Source organism: Lonchura striata, chromosome 8, assembly GCF_050655825.1.
Source record: "Lonchura striata isolate lonStrDom1 chromosome 8, ASM5065582v1, whole genome shotgun sequence".
NCBI lineage: Eukaryota > Metazoa > Chordata > Aves > Passeriformes > Estrildidae > Lonchura > Lonchura striata.
Genome location: NC_140710.1, coordinates 3,443,229 through 3,458,988, shown reverse-complemented (window position 1 = coordinate 3,458,988; position 15,760 = coordinate 3,443,229).

The following is a 15,760-nucleotide window of genomic DNA, read 5'->3' as shown; positions in this document are numbered from 1 at the left end:
CCAGTGATCTCAGCAGCACTGCTGCCCTTCATTACCGAGAGGGCCTTGCTCAATTAGAAATGCCATTTGTTTTGATTATGAGGTTTTATGTGAGTAGAACCAAATTTTACCCTAATACATTGAATAAGGACTTGTATAAAGAACCACAGCCAGAGCTGTTTTCCAGCTGAAATACTGGACACAGGCAGTATGTTAAGGGATGGAGGTAAGGGACTGAGGGCTGGGGGTGCAGACCAGCACCCCCAAGGGTGTCCTGCATTCAGGCTGTGTTAGCACTAATTGCTGCCAGCTCACCACTGACAGCGTACCAGACACCAGCATGAGTTTTTCTTGGGAATGAACCACAGGATTTTTTTTTCCTGCCTCCCTTCTGGATGGAAATAGCTCATTAAATATTTAATTTTTCAATTAAAGAGTCACTTTGAAAAAAACAAAAGTTAATATTCATCCTTTTAACATGTGGCGGGTTCAGAGCAGCCGTGCTCTTTGCACACATCAGAACCAGAGCTCAGACATGAGCAGAAACTGTTTAAAATGCATCTGAACTGCATGAAGCACAAAAAAATGCAAAAAAAAAAAAAAAAAAAAAAAAAAGGAGTGCTTCAATCAAAATAAATACAAATCCCACAAAACTTGAACAAAAAAGTAGAGGGTAAAATAGTATTTTTTTTTAGGTGTGTTTAAAGTGGAGTATTTCAGGTGGCATTTGAAGTCATATTTCATCTAAAAGCATCATAAAACAATTAGGCAAGATGGTAAATGAAATCTTTAGATTCCACAGGGACATGTTTGTTATTGAATTTGGTCAGCAAAACATTGGCAAAAGATTTTCAATCTGATTTTACAAAAAGGCCTTCAAATTTTCACTGCTGTGGTGCAGACCATTTGCTCTATTGTAGAAGGACAAGTTAGTGATTAGCTCAGTGCTTTGAAATTTCAATTTCAATGCACCATCCCTGAGGCACCTCACACAAATCTTTAACCTCTTTGCATCCCACTTCTTTCTTTGTGGCTGGAGGTGGTCACACTTCTCTTCCTACAAACTTTTAGGGGGACAAATGAGGACTCTGGTTCAGAGGTGATGGGACCACACAGCCCTGTGCCATTTATTGTGATCCCAACATTGTGGAACTGGAAGTACAAAATGAAACCACTCTATTATGGGCAGATTAGAACTCTGGAGTTTTGCTGCACAATTTCTGTAGAGCCAGGTTATAGATGCACAAGCAGGAGATCCTTCCACCCATGTGAGTCATTTCCTTGGGTCATAACATCTCTATTTATGGAAACTATTTTAGCACTTCTTAAGAATTGCCTACAATTAATGCAGCTAAAATTGCGTGTTCAGCAGGAGGGAAAGCTGTGCCTTGACACGGCTTGGGAGAACTAGAGCCAGCTGAAAGAAATATAATCTCACCTTGAACTTTACGTAAAACAAAGACACTTCTTCTAGTGATGAAAAAATTAATTGGAAAAAGCTGATGTGAGTGGCAGAGAGATGGGTGGACTTTTTAGCAGAGACAAGTGTGCTTTGAAGCACTGTAGATTTTTAAGATCGATCAGCTAAGATACCAGACCTATGAAGGGTCACAAATAAAGAATTTTTTAAAATCATTGCTCTGTTGAGCCTGCTTATTTGTATTTCACAATGGCATTTCTTCAAATAAATCTACATAATTCTGTATCACTGTGTACTAATCTGGGAAGAGTTTTTCCAACTCCAAAACAAAATGGAATTTTGTGTTCATTTGGAGTACAGCACAATGGAAGAGGAGGCACCTAGGCTGTGTAACCTCACTGTAATGAAATGTGATTGAGGGTCAGTAAACTGTGCAAATATGGCTCAGAGTTGCAGATCATTTGGTTGAATTTTAGGAAGTGACTCAGCAGACTTTTCTTATATGGACAGTTGTATGGAGGGACCAATTTCAAGCATCCTTCATCTAGAGTCATCTCTGTCGAAGTCAGGATACCCTGGCAACACTTCTATTCCAGATGCAGACTGTTTTATTGGGCATATGCTCCCAAAATTTTGTCACAGATGACTGAAAGAGTGGGACAAAGGGATGATCATACTCTTTGTGATCATAGGGCACTTATCCTGAAAATAATCTGGAAACAAAATTTGTGTGGGTACAGCAGAGAAGAAACAGCCAAAATTCTTTTTTTTTTGTTATGTAGATAGCAGTAGTAGCAAGGTAGCTGGGACAGAGGGGAGTGCCAGAGTGGGAAGCTCTGTAAAGGAGCAGAGCAGATACTCTGGCCTAACACTTGCAAGTTTATCTTATCTCCTTCTCCAGTCTGAGCTGTTGCTGTCCAGGTCCCTGTGGCTTCCTCCAGTCTTGCTGTGGCATATGTGGCATAAAATGCCCCTAGAGGGAGGGATGGACACACAAGTGTTTATTTTATGCAACAAATCAAGGAAAACAGTTGAAATTTTGATCATAAGACAATGAACATCTGGTAACATCCTTGACTAAACTATAGATTTCATACCTTAAAAAAACTCTGCCAAATGAATTTAAAGAAAAAAGTTGGGAATTTCTGGCTCCTGTCCTCTTGATCAAGGACAACCCCAGTCGTCCTTGTGATAAATACAAATAAACTGCTGCAGAAATAACATCAGGCTTAAAAATTCTCAGTCAAGTTCCTCGGTATGCTGCAGCAAGGTCGAATGCATGGGGGTAACATTTTCATTACCTCTTTTGCTGGTGGCCTGTGTTGCTGCAAAGCACTCCAGCATTCTTCCCAACGTCGAGCGCTGCCATTTCAAAGGACACGGCTTGTTTGGGACCAAAATACACGACAGTTGTTGCCCTTGCCATTTAGGCCTTAAGCCCTGAATCAACAGTAAGAATCCTGGACATGGGAAAATACAGGGCTGACAAATACGTAATTCAATTAAATGGGCTGGCATTGTTTAAGCAATAGCCCTTTCCTCTGATCCATCTCTTTCAGAGCTCTGTGTCTTAATATTATGGCCTACTTGAAACACTCGAGCTCATGAATGGATTAAAGAGGGTTTCATTTGTTTTATTTATTATTTTACTGCTTTGCTTGGCTTTTTGCAAACAGGGGAGGCACAGGCCTCATTTAGAATTCACTGTAACATGCACATTCTTCCCTCCTCTGTTGAGAGGAGAAGGGGGAAAGAAAACAACAACAAAAAGATCGCAACTGTTTGTAAAGTACCAAAACTCTTGGGTAATTCATCATCAACGTTGGCTGATTAACAAAAGTGGCTTTAGAGCACAATCATTTCAAAACATGGATAGCATATGCATTTACTGCCACAGGAATTTGACAGACTTAAAAAAGGGGTAAGTATTTTACCCAATTTTTTGTTCAAAGTTACATTGGATTATTGAATATTTGCCTTTTAATTTCAGTCTTTGATTTTAAAGAGCAAATCCCTTTATTCTCCCAAATGTGATCTCAGTATTGTAGTATCTCACTGTGATAGCTGTCTATCCCTTGAAATGCATCGATGTTGCATTACATCAACAAGGACTCAAGCTTCCATTTATCTTCAAAAATTTCACAATCCACTGCAGTATAGTCTCAGTTGCAATTTCTGCTTTCAAGTTTGGCCACCATGTGCATAGCATTAATTTCTCTGTTCACATGTAATTCATTCAGGGACTTACACCAGCTGAGAACCACATATGGAGGCCCAGATTTACAGAGCTTTTATTTTGTGCCATGGAAGCCTACAAGAAACAATTTTCTATTTGAATATTGAGTGTTTACAGAGGTCTTGTTGTTCACTAGAGACAGGGGATTATGAAATCATATTCTGCAAGAATCCTATCCGAAAAAACCTGACTGTAACATTTATTAACTCCTCTTTGTTTGAGTGCTCACAGGGCTCTTACGGGGCAATTGAAAATTGCTTCTCCTCTCTCAGAGTTTGTTGTTTGTTACTATTATTTACCACTATTTAAAAATGGCTGGTTGAGCTTCATCCAGTTTCTGTTGTGTCTGACATTGCAGTTTAAAACGACCAAGACATGGCAGCAGAGACAGATGAGGAGTGGGGGATGTAGATCTCAAGCAGACCCACACAAGTGCTCTAAAGCTTAGCGTAATTTTGCAGTCAGAAAATTGTATGAGCGGTATTTACACCATACAACTCCCCAGCACTGGTGTCTGTACCAGGCAATGTTTTGTTTTGAGAATACACTCCTGTTCTATCACATCTGGGTGAGCTCCAAATGCAGATCTCTAAGACACTTCTGTGGTGTTCATTTAGGCTTGTTTTGAGACAATAATGACACATATTGAATGACTAATGTCCCACATAATTAATTCTGTAGCTCCTTATTTATCAAAATTTCAAGGGGAGTGGAGCATTTTGATGGAAAGCAAGAAATTAGCAGTTAAGCCTAACATAGAGAAAAATCCTTGGAGAGATGCTTCAGGGTTCAGGTTACCTGAGAGAGCTGGAGAGTCCCTGGGTACTCCTGGTTGTCTGGGAGGAGAGCTGAGGTAGAGGTTAAACATTTTCAGCATTCCACAGGAAGTCACCCCTTCCTGATTGCTACTAGTGGGAGCAGAGCTGGGTGGACATGAGCTCTGGTCTGGAAAGCCCTGCCAGCCTCCCTGGCAAAGGACAGAAAGTGTAAATTGATTTTAATTAGGGATCACTCATGTGGCCTCTGAAGTATCAGTTTAAATCAAACATTAGCAACTGTCAATTTCTTCTTTCACCCAAGACCCAAATCCTGTAAACACAAGGACCGTAACAAATCCCTGAAGCAGGCTTTAGTGCACATATATGGAAAACATACTAAACTATAAATACTCTATACCATATGGCAGTGAGATTATCTAATTTCACTTCATAACTGGTGATAAAATGACCAATCAACTGATGTGCAGAATGAAATGCCAAGCCAAGGATTCAGATACCCTTAAGATGGCTCTGAGGTTTCATTGTATCCCACCGTATCCCACTGCATCCCTAAAAGCAAGCACGTACCTGTTTCACTGACATGAGTGTGGACACTGCAGGAATATGTGCAAGGCTGGGTCTGCCTTCAGAGCCAGAGTTTGTCCTCATTTCTCTGCAGCTAAATTGAAGGTGGGGAAGCTGGACTGGGAGGACACCAGCAGTACCAGAGGAGAAATTTTGAACTGTCCATTTGCTTCTTTATACAAAAGAAGTGTTTGTGGCAGTAACACTCATTGTTCAACTTTTACTGAGCCCAGAGGCTCATTAAAAACTTTACTGCTATACAGAAAAACAACAGTGTGTGCAATATTTACAAGCAACAGAACTTCATTGTGTACATGTTACTAACATACCTTCATCAGTTTTTTTCCTCCCTACTAAAAACATTTCATCATTGCACAGGCCACAGCTCTGCTGTTCTGCTCCCCACAACTGTACAGGGCTCGTACTCCAGCAGTGAGGTATCAGTTCTCAGAAATCAAGGGTCAACTCTTTTAAGACAAAATTCAATTTTAAGACTATACTGATATATCCCTGATTTAGAAGGAAAGGGATTTTGTTGTTTGATGAATTCATGGTGACAAAGAGAGGAACCACCAGGGAACTATTGAAGATTGTCTCTAATAGAATTCACGAAGTAATTTGCAATGATGCCTGAATGTTTGCATGTTTGAAGAGCACATAAAGAGTATAACCTTCTAGGCACTGGAAGTTATATGAATCTTGGAGGAATGCAAGAGATTTAAACCAGACTAAGCTTTAAAAACTAGACTAAATCTGAAATCAGTTTGTTTCAAAGTCAAACCACCAATGTCATCAGCTCAGATTTTGTGGGGGCTTAGCCCCAGAAGCAGAAAGATCCATCAGTCCACAGATTCATTTCCCAGGGGAGTGGTGGAAAATGGCTTTGTTGGCTCATTTAAAATTAGCTTGGGTACAGCAGTTATGAATATACTGTGCAGAAAATTGTGCACTGAATTATAAGCAAATAGGTTGCTATGATTTGATGCTATTTTAATAGCTGGTGATTAACCAAATGAATGCTATTTGGTCTGGCCTGATTTGCCAAATGGTTCCTCTTTTCTACCATCCACCAGCTGTAAAGTAGTGCCCCATATAACCAGGCACTATTACCATATTAAACTCTAATAAAATATTTTTTAGAGGAAAAGCAGCATATTGTAGGGTATATACCTATAAATTCCAGCATTGATCTTCTTAAGCCAGCTGGGGTAAGAGCATTTTCTAGCAAGCTATACTCAGGGTTTGCATTTGATGTGCAGTTAAGATCCTTGAGGTCTTCTTCAAAAACACTGAGATATTTCAATTGGATATGTGCTTAATGTTCCTCATTCAACTCAAAAAAGCACCTGCTGAGAAAAACCCACATTAATATGCCTCTAGTGTGGACAAATCTCTTCTCTGCCTTGGTTATCAAGAATGTGCCATCTGACAAAGCCAAGAGCTTGCCTGTACTCCCACAGCATCTTGGTTTTCTATGCAGTGGTTTTCAGCTGGAGGACTGCTGAGTGTTTGGGGATTTATATTTCTAAATTATTTGAAACTGAGAACCTACAAAGGACAATGTACTGCTAATGTTTAGCTAGAAGTAAAATAGGAATTTCTGGTTTCTTGTCCAGTCCAAAAGAGTGGGGTTTTTTTTGTGTCCACCATCAGTGTAGGCAGAGATCCTTTCCCAGACACCTCCACACTCACTGCAGTGGTGGCCCTGAGAGGTTCATCTTTGCTCTCCAGTGGAGTTTGCTCCAAGGTGAAGGAAGTGAGAGCTGTCAGGTCTCAGAGAAGCTAGGGTAAATGAACTTAGCAAAGGTGCTGCTGCCCAGTCCAGAAACAAAACTTCTGCATTTCTATAACAGCAGCTACAACAGAGCTCATCCTGCCTTGTATTAACAAACTGGGGAGATGCATTATTACAGAATCCACTTGATAATTTTATGGCTAAATCTTATCTACATTACTTGGACTTTTGCCTTTTTGTTATTTTTTTTAACATGGGTTATTTTTATGAGAGAACAGCAATTGGCACCTCAGTGCTGACAGAAGTATGTCTCAGGTGTACAGGGCCAATGCCTCGTTGTGTCCCCTCAGGGTGCATTAATTAGCACTGCTGCACTGGCTCTTATCACTGCCCAGTTCTAGCTAATGCCAGAGGTTAAACTGTCCCCTGCCTGTGTCACCAATTTAGACTCAGAATAGCTCTTCATATGCACAATGCACATTAGTATTGCTCTAATCAGGGCGAACAAATGAATTTTTGAGTGATATTTCAAAGGTTTGACTTTGCTCCAGCATTAGTTTTCTTTTACTTTACTATTTTTTAGCTAGCATTTACTCCTTACGGCACTTCCACAAAAAAACCTCCCAGAAAACCTAACATTTAATGCAAAAATTTCTACTTCCTTGAAAAAAAATGAATTTTAAAAGAAAGGATGCTTAAAATAGTTTCTTAATCAGTAATTTTCATATTTGTTATTAAATTTCTCCAAGTCCTTTACAGATTACTCAGACCCAATGTAAATAATGCCTTAGCATGTATATTGCTCTGTGAAGACACAGAGTAACTTCTCGTGTACCTTAAAAAAAAGTCCAGGTTAAAATGCTTGCTGAATTGCACAAAACAGGAGTGTAAATTTTGTTCCTTTTCTATGAAAGATGGAATGGGGTCATGGAAGGTTTAATGTTGATGTTATCAGAGGACAACCCAAACTGTAATTTCTTCCAGTTTTGGGGATTGAATGGCAGAGGCAGTGCTCAATACCAGCTTCTTCTGCTCCTGCAGCTAGACAGTGCTTCCTTCTTCCCCAGACAAGCCCCGTTCCTGCCTTATCAGAGAAATTTGCATTTCATTTCTCTGTTACACGAGATAGGGCATTGTGTGGCTGCACAAAGAGGGGGCTTTGTCTGCCACCGAAGTCAGGGAAATAACCAGCTATTGAAACTGGAAAGGAAAGGAATAACGTGATGAAATGCCACGTTGCTGGAATGCTTCTGCTCAGGAGTGTGCTGGCACAGATGGAGCAGAGCCTTGTCACCAGTGACCTTGCTCGCTCTTCCGCACCAGTTGCATTTTTCCAAGTTCCTTATTCCTTCTGCAGCTCCGGACCTTCCCTTCTCTGTGGTATTGCAACTTGCCAGCACTCATCTCTGAAAGAGAAGGCTTGAGTAACTTGTTTAAAAGGAAACCAAACATATCACAGAAGAAAATTGTAGCATGTTGATGTGTCAAATCAAGCTATCTCTGTGTTGTGGCAGCATGATTGTATCACCTGTCCTGCAAAGACTGGCAATTTCACCTGTTTCGTCACTGCAGACAGATGCTCCAGTGCTCCTCTCTGGCAACAAAATCAGCCATTCATAACTGAATTTTTAAATTTAATCTTTGGATTTTTTAAATGTCATCTTTGTAAGAAATTTGGATTAGTTAACTATTTTGTAATTTTTGAATCATTAGCTACAGTAAACACAAATCCAAATGACAAAACAGATCATGACACACAGACTTGGGAGTTTATTGACATCTTCCAAAACCTCAGACATAGCAGCTAAGGAAGCTCTTGGGACTTGCACTGGCAGAAGAGACAGAGTGAATGCACTGACCAAGGTGGATGTATTAGCCTGTACTGATGCTTACACTGTCTCAACATTATCTGTGTTGACATTTGCAACCTCACCTGACTCACACCACTGCAACACTTAGTGCTTGCACTGATAAATCCTTTTGGTCCATTTCTATTCTCCTGTACACCCTCTCCCTTCTGTTCCATCATGCTTGCTGTCTGGGATCTGTATTTGGCACTGACAGCAAGCCTGGATGATATTTCTTCTCGTTGGGTTGCAGCAGGTAAAGGGTGAGATGCCATCACAGAGGGCTTGGTGACAAGTCCTCAGTTATGAGCACACCAGCAGAGCAAGGGACTGCAGCCTCTGACCCCATCAGCTCTGGCATGCTCCAGTGCTACTGAGCCACCATTCATAATCACCTGTGCTCACCAGGGCACTTCCAGCACTGCCCTACATCCCTGTGCTGTGCCTCACCTCTGGCAGGTAGCAATGAATACAAATAGCTCTGAATCCATGGACTGAGCAGCCTTACAGCAGGAGAACATCTGCACGGGGAGCTCAGCCCTCGGCCCCCTGCGCCCTGCCCAGCGAGGCAGGAGACACAACATGTCACACCAAGTCCCCAGTATGCCTCATGTTTGCTCCAAGAGCCTCTTTAAAAGTCAGATTAAAGAGCATCAAGACAGGAGAATTATTCTCTGACATCAAGCCCTTTCTTAACCAGGTAAACTACTTCAGCCTGCAGCATAATCAGAGGCCCTGGGATCACACAAATTGTAATTAACTTGCTGAAGTAGGTCAGGACTGTGTGTATTGCAGTGCAGGGGTACTCTGGCTTTAATGATTTCAAATATTTTGAGAAGCAAACTGAAAACACTTAGTCAAATTAAGTGTTTTCTTTAAGCTGTCAGCATTGCAAGCACTGCCAAGATGAACAGGATAAATTGGATTAGATGCAGTCTATATGCTTCGAATCATAATGGCAAGGGATCCAAAATGTAAAGTAGTGCACAAATGCAAAGCAAATATTATATTATTGTCTGTAAAGAAGCAGATCTCAGTTTACTGATTAACCAGATAGTTTGAAAATAGCATGACTCATCTCCAGAGGAGCTGAAGGTTGCTGCTGGCTCCCATGCAACCCAGCTTGTGACAACATGACAGTCTCTGCCTGCTAAATGATGGGTCTTACAATAGGACCAACAGCACTATTTGGTTCTACCCTGGGTAAATCCTGTCACTGCAGTCTGGCCTGAAACAATCCAGGTTTAAATACAGACTTTAAAAATTACATGTGGGTAGTAATTTAGGTTAAATTTGAAGGTAAAATCTTGTTATACAAAGTGCACTTTTGAGTCTGGAGCCTCAGGTTATAAATAGGCAGGGATGCAGTACTCAGGTTACAAATTGGGAGAGCAGTAGGAAGTGGTACAGGTGGATGAAGACCTTCCTAAAAAGAAATCAGCCACTACACCCGTCCCTTTGTCAGAGACAGTGTGAAGGTGTCTGCACAGGATGTGCCTGAGGGAGGAGCAGAGAGCACCAACCCAGAAATCACACAGGTGAACCCACAACTGATTCAGGAGCTTGAAACAGAAACTAATGCCTTGTGGAGGGTTCATTGCTGTGGGAGGGATAATCCCAGCAAAGGGATGGGAGCACCCAGAGCTCAGAGCTGCTCCAAATACTTTTTCTCTATTGGATGGAAACCATCCTTTAATTGCTGGCCTGAATTTTCTCATGGTGGTTTCAATCTGTTTGGGTTTTTTTGCCAATATTCCCTATTAGTGTAAATAATTTAGGTTTTATTTGCCCCCTATGTTTATTCCCTCGAGATACTTGGGGGTTACTTATCTCCATCTCAGGCTTTGTTTTGCTGAGCTCAATATGCCAAACTCCTGATCATCTCTGAGGATAGACCATCCATTCTTCTGATGCTGTTACTTTATCTCTGTGCTTGGTTTGGTTTGACTTTGTCTTTCTGGATATTTTTGCATGTTTTTTACAATGCAGGTGGTGAGACCCTGGCACAGGCTGCCCAGAGGAGCTGCCCCAGCTCTGGAAGTGTTCAAGGCCAGGTTAGATGAGGCTCTGGGCAACCCAAGCTAGTGGAAGTTGTCCCTGCTCATTGCAGGGGTGTTGGATTAGATGACCTTTAAAGATCCCTTCCAACCCAAACTGTTCTGTGACTGTATGTCCACATGTCTGCCCAATACTCTGCAACAAGTAGGACTTAATTCATACTTGAAATTCAAGATTGATTGGAGATATGAGCACTAAGAACCTCAGAGTTAAGGCTAAAGGGTCTCCAGGTTGCCTTGCTTACTCCATTCCTCAAGCACCAGCTTCTAAAATAAAGCAGAAAAAGCCTGGCCAATGTCTTGGAAGATGAGTCTATGGCAAAATCAGGAATAAATCCCAAATAAGTCATTTACTTCAGCCATATGAACACAAATATCAAACAAGAGTATCTAAAACATCAACAAATTATGATAAGTAGCTAAAACACAGAAGTTGTCATCACCATGTCTGGACAGAATTTTGACAAGTCCTCAGATAAATCTTCTCCATCTCCCTTTTCCACGGTATGTTGGTATTTTGAACAGAAATTCTCAAGTCAAAAAACATACATCAATTTTTAGTTCTAGCAAAAAAAAAAAAAAAAAAAAGAAAAACAAAACCAAAAACCTAACCAAACTAGACATACAAAGCAGATGCTTTTCACTAAAGCTTTTTTACATTAAAGTCTATTCTCTCATCACAAAGTTAGTTCAAAATTTTTCTGAACAGCTCTAAACAGCAGCAGTTAAAAAGGTTCCCAGTGGAGATAGACTACAGGTGCATGTTACATCTGTTCATCTGACAGTATACAAATCCTTTAAAAATCATAAATTTTTTTTGTTTAGTTAGGGAGGGCCACCAAGTATTAGAGAGGGATCTGCTTCAAAGCTCAGCTTTATAAATGTACTGTAGTAAAATGAAAAATACCAGTTATGTAAGGAAAGATGTTTGCATGCAGGATTCAATCCTATAGACTCAACAGGTCTCAGTGCTGTACCAAAGTGACTTTTTGTTATGTCCCAAATCAACTCCATCTCCAAAAAGATAATAAGAAAAATTCCTCTAAAAAAGCAAAGAGATCTCATGGGATAGATTTTAGAGGATCCAAAGGGGAAAGACCCAACTTCCAGAAATGCTCACTGCAGCAGATCTCAAGGTAGATTTATGTTATTCAACAGCAATTAGGAGGCATCCAATTATAGAAGACTTGGCAATAGGAGGGGTATTCAGAGGGAAATACAGCACTGGTGATTTAAAAGTCCACTCTGCCTACAAAATGAGCAACTGCTTCTGGGAGAAAGAGCAAACCAGCAAGGAAAATGTTTTCCTGACTCAGAAGATGAGACCACTGGAAGTGGGGGAAAAAAATAGGTGGAGAAGGAGAGAAGCAGGAGTTGAACTTGAATAGAAGATTGATGTGTTGAAGTAGAGCTCTTGTCTATGCCAGTGACTTGGGCAATGATCTAAGTTTGGTAATAAATTTGATATCTGTGCTGCAGCTGAGTAGTTGCTCTGATAGAGAACTGAGTGATCAAAGATCTGTGCATGGAGACATCTCCTAATACATCTCCAGACATCTCCAGAGTACCAACAAACAAGTTCCTTTTTTACCTTCCCCGTATAATGAATGCATTTTACAAGATTATTCTCTTTTAATGATCTTTTATTTCTTGAGAATTCTCATTCTTGAGAATGAGAAGAGGAGCAGGGAGAAACTGTCATGTTCCCTTGTGTATTTTAGCATGAAGTAAAGCCAGGAAAGTTGCAGAGAAAAGAAATTGCCCAGAAAAATATAATATTTAAATACTGGCTCCACATAAGAAGGATAATTGGGCAACCTGAGTTGAAAGAACTTATTCCAGATAATTCAGTGTAGCAGAGGGCTCTAGAGTGTAGCACAAGAAATGTAAATGTCTTGAAATCACTCTCCAAAACAGAAAATTTAATATTTATTTAGAACATTTGGGCCATAAATAGTGGCATGATGTCATTGCACAATTTTGTGGGCAAGCCCAGCAAAATGAAGGTGAGAAAATGGAACCACCTGACTCCCAGACAGGAGCACTAATGCAACACAAACTCATGAGTTAAAAGTCTCAAAGTAAAAGAATACTTATTATGTTTTTAAATTACTGTGAGACTACTAAATGCTGTGTTTGTAGTAATGATCAAGGAAGAAACAGGATTAACATTTAAAAAGAGCAGCTTGTGTACTGATTTTCCATTCTAAATGGGTGCCAAAAGTCACAACTGAATTTAAGACAATCTTTCATCAAACTTACTTTTATAAATTTTTTAAAATAGTATTAAAGCAGTAACTTTAGGCTAAACTTTTATAGAAATACCAGTTCTTGAATAGGATGATGTGATCCAAAATACTGGTCTTTGAAGGGATAAAAGTCGGCTTTGGACAACCATAGCTGCTTCTGCAGCTGCAGAGAGAACATTTTCTTCATTTCAATTTATATTTCATTTCCTTCAGCTCAATAGCTGATTCATTCAAGTTCAGACACTGATGAGGAGCTGAGACACAGGAATGTTTATTTTCTCTCTTGCAAATGATGAGAGCAGACCAGCACTAAAGCACGATCCACTACATCTAAATCCTCCAGGGACAAATGGTGGAAAAACATCAGATTGATTAACTCGGGGCATTTTTCCTTTCTTAATAATTTATCAAGTTTTGAAAAACAAGATATTTACCTTTATTTTCTGATACATCCAGCAAACTTCACACAGTTTGAGCTAGCAAATAAAATGCCTTCATAAAACATGTGCTCGTGATTTTCCTTGAATTACAATTTTCATCCAAAGCACTCTGTCATGAATCACAAATTAGAAACATCATCACTTTAACTGGAAAGACCAAGCAGCAAATTCTGAGATGATGTAGGGCAGACAGGGAGATGTAGAAGTCCTGATGACAATGGGGAAGGACCAGAGGCTCTCCAGCTTTCACAGGTACCAGTGATTTAAATTTCAACCCTTTGCTTAATGCTCTTTGGTTGAACTGGAGTTTGAGTACTTTGGAGCAAAGTATGAGATGATTTATTAAAGGGAATCTTTTGCTTCCCAGTGTCTTTTCTACAGACCTAGAGAGCTTCTTAATATGTATAAAGTTCTATTACTATGTGTAAATGCAGTGCTTTACCCACCTGTTTCTCACAAACGGGTACCAAATATGCTGCCCTGCTGGTAAAAACTGAGACTGAACCTTTCCCAAGCAACACAAGTCTGTGCTACAAATGCAGAACAAGTTTTAAAAGACACTATTTAAATCAAAACTGAGACACCTGACAATTTAAGTAATTTTTGATTCAACTAATTCTCATAAGCAACGAAGGAAAAAAAAAAAAAAACCAAACAGAAAAGGAGGGTTCAAACATTGGCAGTAAGATGAAAAGTCCACTCTACCAGTTTGCACACAGGAGAAATATCTCCAGATTGGAAAATCCTGGCTGATCCTCCCTGCACACACCCATCCCTGCCTGCACTCCTGCTGCAGCCAAGGGAAGGGAAGGCAGGGCAAGGCAAGGCAAGGCAAGGCAAGGCAAGGCAAGGCAAGGGTTTATTTCAAGGTGAAATGAACATTAAACAGAAATATTACTCATCTTATAATCTAGAAACAAGCTCCCCCCTCCCCACAAGAGCAGTGTGGGACCTGAGTTACAAACCACTCATCTCGACTGGTAGCCCTAAGGAGACACCATATTTAGAGCCATTTATACTCACAGCTTTATTTGATTACCATGGTCAATCGATCAGTACCTGTTTGTATCTCTGTGGAGTACAAAAGCCTGTCAGGAAGTAGACAGCACACTCATTTCACATCATTAAACACGCTCACCTGTGGTTTCTAGTCATGCTCAATTTTATTTCCAGTCATGTTGAATTTTATTACTCGATCTTTTTTTCCTTATCAGCCAAGATGAAGATACTGTATTGTCAAGTGAGAGTCAATTTTCCAGATAGAATTCCAGTTTTTCATTACATTTTCAGGGTTCATGGATAGCTAAAAAAATAAATAGCTCAGCAAAAGACTGCAACATTTGAGCAAAGTATTTTGTGGGACTTAAAACTTAGGTGTTGAATGCTTATGTTGTTTTTTACAACAGTCCATCTGGTCAGTCCGTGGTCATCATGGAACACCATGGCTGTGCACTCCCACCAGGGAAAGAAAACCTCGTAAGAGAATCAGGGGAGTTACAGCCTCACCCAATGCCTGAACCCACAGAAAAGAATGTGAACATAAACCATTTCCAAAAAACATATTTAAAAGAATAATGTTTCTGTTGTCACCAAAACTCTGTTTTATATTCCTGGTCTAAAATAGATTTTTGCATGAGCTGGAATTGTGCTCTACCACACTCCCCATTCCCTGAGTCCCCAGGTGGCACACTGGAGCAGGAACCACTTTGTGATCCTACAAATAATATCCTAGTTATAAATAGCATTAATTAAAGAATCAGAGTCATGGCATGCAACCAGGCATCACTGATTACTCTGGTCCTGCATGGTCTGCTCAGAGCAAAAACTCCCCTGAATAATCCAGGATTCAAATACAACCTCACTGAAGAAGTGCATTTAAAAAATCCCAGCAAACTGACAGGGTTTATGGGATTAACAGCAGACATTTCTCTGCATGCAGATAATTCCAAATAGTCTGTACTTAAAATAATGAGGAATGGCACCCCCTTTCCATTTTGTCTACATTCTAACTCCCAGTCCTGCAAAGGCTTAGACTGATGGTTCACTTCTATAAGCAGAGTTTTTAAAATTGCTTGTTCTGCCACAAATCCAGCCATACCTGCTGGCAGATTTCCAGCAGCCCCCATGAAGGGAAGGGTCTGGGCTTCACCACTGCCTGGTCACCAGCTGAAACTTGGGCCATATGAATGGGGGCCCCTCTGACAGCCTTATTAACACAAATGATTTTTATTCTGCATGCCTGGGTAAACCATGGGCACATGCCTGCAAGATCAAGGCTTCAGTCATTAATAATTTGGGCAATCACTTCACCTAAAGCCACACTCTGTCTGCACAGAAATCTTTCCGGGAATCTGGTAAAAAGATTGATGAAAATTAAACATCTACTTAGTGAAGCTGAAGTAACCAATATATGATTAATACTTTCCAATTATATTTCAGTACAGTACATTGCTG